We start from the raw sequence: 10,495 nt of genomic DNA, 5'->3' as shown, positions 1-10,495 counted from the left end.
CATACTTTCATTTGTGTATGTATACATACATGTCCCTCGTGTCATCCTGAACTAATAACTAATCGCTGTGAATTAGCAGCATAACTTCCACGCAGATAACGTAAACATAGTTGTTTGTAGATCCCCTCTGGCATCACTGACGTAAACAGTGTCATATTTTGGGATGAATTACTGTACATGACGTGATTTTGTCGTGACCAACAAAGGAAGCCAAGAGGCGTCGCTTTAAAAGGTTCTAAAGGTGAAACCTCGTTTAACACAATTTGAAGTTTTTTTTTTCAGTGTGAAATATAAAAGGCAAATATGCAAGCGAGTCGGTAAACGAGATTAGGTTAAAACCATTCAGTTACGGAAGAAATGGCTGCTACCGTGAGGGTGGAGAGTGAGTGGGATATTCTCTTGAATTACTGTCAATAGGATATACGTAATTATCTTGTTAGTATGTCGCTAAGAGGCTTGGTGATATGCTTATATCTGAAATATATTCAATATTTGAATCTGTGTCAACTAAAAGACTAATAATTGAATTATAAATCAGACGTCACTTTAATTTGGAATTGAAATGATGCTATTCAATATAGACACAAAAAAATGACTATCTATCAAAATTACATTGGAAGGCACAGATGTCATTATGGTGTACTGGAAGGTGCAGATGTGTCATAATGATATATTGCATGTAACATCTGTGCCATAATGTTACATTGGAGGATGGAGCTGTGCCATAATGTTAAGGCGTAGACATAGCTTTATAATGTTGTGGAAGCTACATCAGTACCATAATGTTATGGCTGAAGTCGCAAGAGTACCATAATGGTATGACTGATGTAAAAACTGGACCATAATAAGGTTGAAATTACAGCAGTAGCATAATCATGGTTGAGGGTACAGAAGTAAATGAAATGTCGTAGAAAGTATATCTGTAGCTTGATATTGTGATTAATGGTGCAGGCAGCAGTGGTATATTATCATGGTGGAAGGCAGAGCCGTATCATAGTGCTCTGGTGGAGGGTAACCCAGTAAAAGACACTTCGTTATAATAACGTGTTAGATTTGTTAAATGAACTCTGTCAGACGTTGTGGAGCCATTGTACTTAACAGTTAATCTATTCATCAAAGATTTTGCCATAAGAATACAGAGTACAACTTGGAGATGATATATAGTCAACTAGTTTGCACACAAAGTCGTCTGTAGAATATAGTCACACCGCAAGTGGAAAGCCACCTTCACTAAGGCATTTCCATCGTCAGTGATGAGACTTTAACTTTAAAGGAGGCCATTATGTACATTCCCTCGATTGGAGCGAATGAGCCCCATGGAGTGAATCCTAGGATTATATATATATATGCATACATATATGTGTGTATATATATATATATATATATATATATATATATATATATATATATATATATATATATATATATATATATTATGTCATAAAGCGTTATAGACAGATGAACGTATTCAGTGAAGGTAACACTAGCAACACAATATATTTCAAGCACTGTATGATATTGGATATGTTGTGTTGTCTCGCATATCATCCTGGCAACACTCTCCCCCTGCAACACGTACCGCGTTCTCCTAACCACTGATCATGATGATCTCTTAGCATTTCTAGCTTGCATTCCCAGCTCTCTATGATAAAGACGATTGAATAGTAGCTGATTGTTCCTAAGACCTCCAGAGCCCCGATCAGCGTCCCGTGAGGTACTATAGCCACTTCTGCGCTTGGTAATTACCCGCAACTTGAGGCGAACATCCAGGGGAGATGACTCTACAGACGACAGTCTTGTTGCCCTACACGAGAGGCCTTTCCTTGATGCCACTCGGTGGACGTTCCCTCCCTCCACCCACCTGGCTTCACAACACTGGAGGAGGAGTACTGAACCTTCGTCCCTAAAAGGACGAGGACCCGACATCCCTTATTACCAGAACCCAACTTGTATCATCCCTTGCCTATCTTATGCTGACATCATCCTGTAAATCTTTGTGGAGATCATTTCGTAACTTTCGTTATATTTGTCATTTAATTTTCTGTACGTTTAACTCGTTCTTTGTTTAAGTCATGTAGATCTATTTAGATCACGTAAATCTTTTTCAAATCTTGTAACTCCATGTATTAGTTTGTCAATGACTTCCTTACTCTGCTTCTCATGGCAAACTGTAATCTTGTAGACGGACGTTCACCATGAGGAAAGGTGTCTGAGGGTATGTGATGACGTGTAGATATCGTGTATTAATCTCATTTTATCACCAATGTTTGTGTTCTGACTGAATACCACTGTTCCTCTCCCTCAAGGTAAAGAGGCTTATGTGAAATGAATTTCTCTCTACCATCTCTTTATTCCTCCTTATGAGCACGAGGTGCGTGACTGTACAGGATTAACTACACGCTCGGCAGATATGCTGAGAGGTCCTGAGAGAAGTGAAAATCAACTTCACAGCGAAACACCTCAAGAGCCACATTGGTCTGCCCTGTTTTCTCGAGGTTTTCCCACGCATATGTAAGCTTGATCAGAGGGGCAATACATTGCATGAAAAATGTGGACAACACGAAATTTCTCGGCATCTTTACTGCTGTGTTTAAGGTGTTGTCATTGAAAAATGGTTTCCCCAAAAAGAAGGAACAAATGTTCAGCGTGATCAAGTTTTTCAATCGTGCTACAATTTGTGATGAATTTTTTCTCGTAAGTCTGGAAGTCGCTAAATCTTTTACTTTCGTTTATAAGTTTTTAAATAATTATTTAGGCTTCCTGATATGTCGAGTTCCTTCTATCTTTGAGACTTCCATGGCGCTCAGGAAGCCAGCCACGTCCACAAGATGGGACCACAGGTCATTAAGTGTAGATGTGTTGTGTGACCGTCTATGTAAGGAGAATGCTGGGCAATCCGTCGGTGAGTATTCGATGTCTTCGTCGTGATACTTACATAATGGTGCATGAAGGGTCTTGGGATATGTTCAGATGGTGTTTACAGTGTTGCTGGGATGGGTAGTGTCCCAAACATGGACGGAAGCGCATGACTCTCGTATGTCTAGGCAGTATAGTCTTCAATATGTGTAGCCTTGTTGGGTAGTGTTTAAGACAGAGTTGGGAGTGCAGTTGTTCAGCGTCTGTCCGTTCATTTCCGTGATTATTTGTCTGTCAGTGTTACGTTTGATGGCGTCGGAGGGGAACTGTGAGTAAGGGTTGTTCAAATGAAAAAAAGAGCAAGATTTTCATTTCTTCTTGGATTGGGTGGTTAGCAATGGAGTAGTTTGGCTAAGAGGTGTATGTTGTAACAAAAGCTTGAGTGCCGAGCATCTGTGTTGGGATTGTATAAGAAGGATCTTCAGTGTATAGGTGTCGAATATTTGTGGTTGCCAGGTAAGCAATGAGTGATAAATTTGTGTAGTTTGTAGCTTTGTTATATTTCCTTTTGGTCGAGTGGACGACCAGGCAAGCGGATGAGGCGAAGTTTAAGGTACACCGAATGAATTGTATTTAAAGTGTAAAGATTTTTTTGCCAAAATCTGGTGCCAGTAAGTGCTCTGAGGGCACAATGTTGGTGTAATGTTTTTTCTTAATGCTATTGGTTTTGTGAGTGTCATGTGTCTTATGTAATACCGAGAATAGTTGGTGTTTTGTTCAGGGGGAGAAAACGCCAACGAGAGAGTCAGTTGCACCGCTAGGGACAGGAGTTGTGTAACCTTTGGTGGCTGTTGGCACAACAACCAGATCATTCCTGTCTTTACTGACAACATAATGTCATTGTGACCCCTGGGCTTGACACCTGACAACTCCAGCACTGCGATCATTTTGGACCACTTTTGGTTATGAAATTCAAACTGCTCGCTGGCGGAACGTTAAGGGAAAACATTGTTCTGTCATTTATGGATATGAAGCGGTACTTCCGAGTAGTCTACGGGAAATAAAGCGTACATTTTCTGTGAGGAAAGAATTTAATGATGTTTGGATGCAGGTATCATTGCTACTGCTATATGGAAGTTGAATACTAAATTATCTAAGAAATCGTCTAGTTCCAATAATTTTATATTCATAGTATTTTTCTATTTCTGTTCGATATTCTCCAATGTGTTGAAATTAGAAGGCTAATTTCATAGTTATAAAGATTATCTCTAGTTACTTGTTACATAACTCTAACATCCTCTCGTAATATACTGTTGTCATCTGAACATTTTGTATGAAATTCCCACTTGCGAAGGTCAGCGAGGCTGGACGGATCATCACATCTCAAGCAGCTTATTTATCCTGGCAAACACACTAATTATGGCCAGAGACGGCGAGGGTCACCCTGCATGTGCTGGTCCTGCCAAGAGCTGGGTGGGCAACTACAATACTCTAATGCCAAGAGCTGAGGATTGAATCCCAACTCCCTCAGTGTTAAGGGTTGAGGATGCACCTCCGATCCTCTAGAACCAAGGGCTAGGAAGGTAACCCAACTCCTCTAGTACTAAAGGCTGGGGACGTGTCCCCATTCCTCTAGAGCCAAGGTCTGGGTCTGGACTTACCCCTCGTGGCACCTGTGATATATTAAGTTTGCTCCACCACTAAAGGTTAAGACTTTTATAAAGACGATGTTTGTAGGAGGAAGGAGAACAGCCCCTGTAAACATACCTGAGAGAATTATAGTAAGGATTGTACGCTCATTAGTCATAATGCATAGTCATTCATATATATATATATATATATATATATATATATATATAGTGTGTACATACACACGTCCACACACGCAAATATACATACCTACACAGCTTTCCATGGTTTACCCCAGACGCTTCACATGCCTTGATTCAATCCACTGACAGCACGTCAACCCCTGTATACCACATGACTCCAATTCACTCTATTTCTTGCCCTCCTTTCACCCTCCTGCATGTTCAGGCCCCGATCACACAAAATCTTTTTCACTCCATCTTTCCACCTCCAATTTGGTCTCCCTCTTCTCCTCGTTCCCTCCACCTCCGACACATATATCCTCTTGGTCAATCTCTCCTCACTCATTCTCTCCATGTGCCCAAACCATTTCAAAACACCCTCTTCTGCTCTCTCAACCACGCTCTTTTTATTTCCACACATCTCTCTTACCCTTACGTTACTTACTCGATCAAACCACCTCACACCACACATTGTCCTCAAACATCTCATTTCCAGCACATCCATCCTCCTGCGCACATCTCTATCCATAGCCCACGCCTCGCAACCATACAACATTGTTGGAACCACTATTCCCTCAAACATACCCATTTTTGCTTTCCGAGATAGTGTTCTCGACTTCCACACATTTTTCAAGGCTCCCAAAATTTTCGCCCCCTCCCCCACCCTATGATCCACTTCCGCTTCCATGGTTCCATCCGCTGACAGATCCACTCCCAGATATCTAAAACACTTCACTTCCTCCAGTTTTTCTCCATTCAAACTCACCTCCCAATTGACTTGACCCTCACCCCTACTGTACCTAATAACCTTGCTCTTATTCACATTTACTCTCAACTTTCTTCTTCCACACACTTTACCAAACTCAGTCACCAGCTTCTGCAGTTTCTCACATGAATCAGCCACCAGCGCTGTATCATCAGCGAACAACTGACTCACTTCCCAAGCTCTCTCATCCCCAACAGACTTCATACTTGCCCCTCTTTCCAGGACTCTTGCATTTACCTCCCTTACAACCCCATCCATAAACAAATTAAACAACCATGGAGACATCACACACCCCTGCCGCAAACCTACATTCACTGAGAACCAATCACTTTCCTCTCTTCCTACACGTACACATGCCTTACATCCTCGATAAAAACTTTTCACTGCTTCTAACAACTTTCCTCCCACACCATATATTCTTAATACCTTCCACAGAGCATCTCTATCAACTCTATCATATGCCTTCTCCAGATCCATAAATGCTACATACAAATCCATTTGCTTTTCTAAGTATTTCTCACATACATTCTTCAAAGCAAACACCTGATCCACACATCCTCTACCACTTCTGAAACCGCACTGCTCTTCCCCAATCTGATGCTCTGTACATGCCTTCACCCTCTCAATCAATACCCTCCCATATAATTTACCAGGAATACTCAACAAACTTATACCTCTGTAATTTGAGCACTCACTCTTATCCCCTTTGCCTTTGTACAATGGCACTATGCACGCATTCCGCCAATCCTCAGGCACCTCACCATGAGTCATACATACATTAAATAACCTTACCAACCAGTCAACAATACAGTCACCCCCTTTCTTAATAAATTCCACTGCAATACCATCCAAACCTGCTGCCTTGCCGGCTTTCATCTTGCGCAAAGCTTTTACTACCTCTTCTCTGTTTACCAAATCATTTTCCCTAACCCTCTCACTTTGCACACCACCTCGACCAAAACACCCTATATCTGCCACTCTGTCATCAGACACATTCAACAAACCTTCAAAATACTCATTTTTGATCTTCAATGCATCATTTTCCACATACTCGAAAATGAAGATGATCTTGCTCGCATTTTGTGATCGCCACGTCTTTGTGTTTCTGGTAGCTTCAAAGTACGGGAAAAAATTATTGCAAGAAAACACCACAGTCCATTCCATCATTATACGCCTGGCTCCGCGCTTAAACACTGGTCGTCTACCGTCAATCATTCATGGAAAAATGTCGTACGGAACATGTACTGGTTGCAGTAGGCAGGCCAAAAACTACTTGATCATGTAAGCAGTGACAGTAACACCAAAATGTTAAAATATCTGACAAAATTCAGATTAGGACGAAAAACGGACAAACCAGTACTAAAGTAAAAGCTACACACAACACTGAGAAACTCATACAAAATTAAAACAGTTTAGGTAAAAGTATAAGTAAGAAAGTTTAAGTTTCATCCCAGCTTTGAATAATGACAAAAATGTGTCGTGTCTGTATTGTGAAGACGTATTCAGGGAATGCTAGAGGCGTCCACGGCCGTAAAGTCTTGTGATACCGCCATATTTTTCGTCCTAGTGTTTGTCTCTCTGTAATTATTGTCTGAGTGAAGATTTTTTTCGTGTATTTTTTGTGTTTGTCTTTGTTTGATTTTTTAGCCCAAATTCATCTCTGTATTCAGAGAGGTTGAGGGTAATAGATCATTCGGCCTTTCTTCTCCTCGGGATAACTCTTTTTCTCATGTTGGATGATAGATGTCTCTCTCTCTCTCTCTCTCTCTCTCTCTCTCTCTCTCTCTCTCTCTCTCTCTCTCTCTCTCTCTCTCTCTCTCTCTCTCTCAGCGCACACAGCAGCCTGAAGTTTATTGCCAAGTTTATTGAAATATTGCTTGTTTTATTCTGTTAGCTCTTTCTTGTTCCTTAAATTTATTATTCTTTCACAATGTTGTCATTTACTTTCGCTCATAAGGTTATTTTGATATTTATCTTTTTGTTATTGGTTGCTATTTGCTGCGAAGGTTAGCTCATTAATTTCTTTCTTTTATCCATGATTTTATTTGTGACGATTAACATTTTTACCTGCGGTATATGATTTCCTGTTATTTTGCGTTCGTGTCTAACAGAGGTCAAAGATTTGATGAGCTTGGGAACAGACCATTGATGTGGGTCACTTTCACACCCTGTTTTGTAGAGGGTTTGTGCGATCATCGCGTGTAGGTGGCGTGTAGTATGTGGATTACAGAGAAGGCGTGTATAACTTTTTTGTTGGCATGTTGATGTCTCCATCCTCAGCGATGTGATACGCAATAGAGCAGACAACTGCTTCTTCTTTTTAGATGTATGAACCGTCGCTGGTTCCCGTAATTCTGTACACCATGTCGTTAGGAATTTGCTGTTAGGTTAATTAAGGCTAGTTGGTCACTATACCTTTTTCAGAAGCTTCAGATGTTCTTTAAAACGTTACGAACTCTTACGAATCACGCATATCGTTCACACTTACTTTGATGGTGAATGGGAAAGAAGACATGCCTATAGTGACCCCTTTATCTTTTCTCCTCCGACTTACAGGGCCCTCAGCTCCCATCGTCTCTTCTCCCTCGTTCTGGGCCAAATCTTCTCCCACCCCATCGCTCTGAACGTGGGAGAAATGAAGGTAACTCCTCATCCTCCGCAGTTATTGTGATTAGTGAAAAAAAATGGCTGCATTTGCCAGATTAGCTTTCATTTATACGTGTCAAAGTTGAGGGTCCGGAGGTTGATTAGCTTTTCCCGGGATTACCATGGGTGTCCCCGTGGTATATTACCGTGGGCTCCTCACCTCTCACACTTTTGGGTTGCCATTGTCACTCTTTCTCCCTCATAACCTCCTTTTCCCTCGCAACTATTTATTTTCCCTTTATACTTCCCTCATTCTCCCTCACAGTTATTCCCTTCACATCCCTCCACTTTACATCCTTCTCCCTCACAGCTTCTTACTCCCTCCCTTATCCTTCACAGCCTTGAGCACTCCCCTTCTTCACTATCCACCACTCTTCTTCCCTCAAGACCCACCACGCCCCCTTCTCCCTCACCGCCCAATACAATCCACCCTTCCTCACAACCCTCACGTTTGCCTTCTCCTTCACAACCACCACACCCCTCCTCCCTCATAACCCTCTTCTCCTCCCTCATAACCCTCTTCTCCTCCCTCACGTCCCCTGGGTAGCAATCATCACAGTGGGTCCTTCACTACACTCTCCCACCTACTCTGAGCACCCTCCACCTCCCCTTCACTGCATTCATCCACTGAACTCGCCGTACTTGGTGCCTACACTTCATTCTCTTTTTTACCAAAGTTTTCATCAGTTAAGGGAAGAATACTCTAGAATGAACAGAGGAACTTAAGAAAAAAATTGGAAGAAATAATGAATTCCCTCGACCTTTGTTCCCTCCCGTCCACTTCTTATAACAAAAGCTTATTCATTCATCTCCTGCTTTCTGATTCCTCCATAAGCAAATGTCTTTATATAACAAATCTTTTCGTAAGCAGGTCGCAAACGTAGTCAAAAAACATAAAGGAAAATATGGATAGAAAGATGAAATATGATTAAAAGACTTTGGCAGCAAACATGAGCTAATTGTATCACCAGTCACATCTGTGGGAAACCTTGTCAACGAGTTAGTTAATATCCTTAACGATGGTTCTGGGTGACATCTAGCGGCACCATCCTTACGAGAGACAGGGCGTCAGCCATAGCCTAATCCCACACTCCTGGGAAGCCCCACACTGTAATTCCACACTCCTTGGAAGCCCCACACTGTCATTCCACTCGTGGGAAGCCCCACACTGTAATCCCACACTCCGCTAACTGTGTCCCCGGCTATTACGGTTGCTTAACTGATCTTTAAGGAAACTTAGCTTTTATGATTGTCAGTGTCTGCGGAGAGACTTGATACTGGAGCTTGAATGTGAGGCAGAGAGGAAGTGTTGGATGGAGGCGAGAGGCTGAGATGTTTCGGGACACGATTTAAATGCAACAGGTTATGTTCAAACTTTGTCTGAACAATAGCAACATACTGGGAGGTAGGGAGGGACTGCTCTAATACAGCTACACACAACCCTTGATAACTACAGCCGTAGATAACCTGACGCCAAACCGTGGCACTTAAAACAATTGACATCCAGAACAAAAGTAGAAGGTATGGCATCAGTCGTGTCATTTACGTCCTTGCGGGTAAATTCTATACAACAAGAAGATCCAGACGAGAATTCTGAGGAGTATTTGGACACCTGGAAAATAATCCCTCACTCTTGCCGTTTGAAGAATCTCCCACGAAAATAGTCCCCTGGTCTTCCATGGCAGCCAGATGATCAGGAATACCAGATGGAGCGAGGCGGAGGGAACTGGGATAGCCTCCTCGACCACGGGTGAGACAATGGCATTAATGTCTCGTGTAAACAGTGATGATACATTGTTCTTCTCGCATCCGTGAGACAGAGCCATTCATCTGAGACTCCAGGGGTGGGGGAAAGTAGAGATGGTGGGGGACATAAGACACTTGACACCATAATCGTGAATACGTGTCAAGGGCAGGAGGAGGAGGAGGAGGGGGAGGAGGAGGAGGAGGAGGAGGAGGAGGAGGTTATGTTCAGTTCCCGGGTAGGTTATTATTTACCATTATCGACTCCTCACCGACGGCCTCCCGGCGGCCACTGTCGCCTTGATAAGTGAAGAACTCGTTCCTCTCCCGCCAGGTGGACGCCACAGCGCCTCCTACACTCTCCAGAGACGCGGTGGAGCAGGTGCGAGTCTTCGCAGGGATCTCAAAATCTTCATGTAGACTCCAGGCATTTAACGCTCAGCCTAAAAATACGTTTTCAACGTCTTTATGATTATTAGTACGTGGGAGGCTTGGATAAAGATGTAGTGGTACGAGAACTGAGGGCTGTAAATCACTGAAGGTTTAGAACGGAATCTTTTTTTATTGTTTTAAAGGAGTTACGGGGATTAGTTCGTTATGTGCAGGAGGCAAAGTATGTTGCAAAGTATAGACTGTATATGCTTGGATATGGTTCTCTTGGATTTCAAAAGCA

This window comes from Panulirus ornatus, chromosome 9 (assembly GCF_036320965.1).
Source record: "Panulirus ornatus isolate Po-2019 chromosome 9, ASM3632096v1, whole genome shotgun sequence".
Taxonomy (NCBI): domain Eukaryota; kingdom Metazoa; phylum Arthropoda; class Malacostraca; order Decapoda; family Palinuridae; genus Panulirus; species Panulirus ornatus.
Note: the sequence above shows the minus strand (reverse complement) of the source record.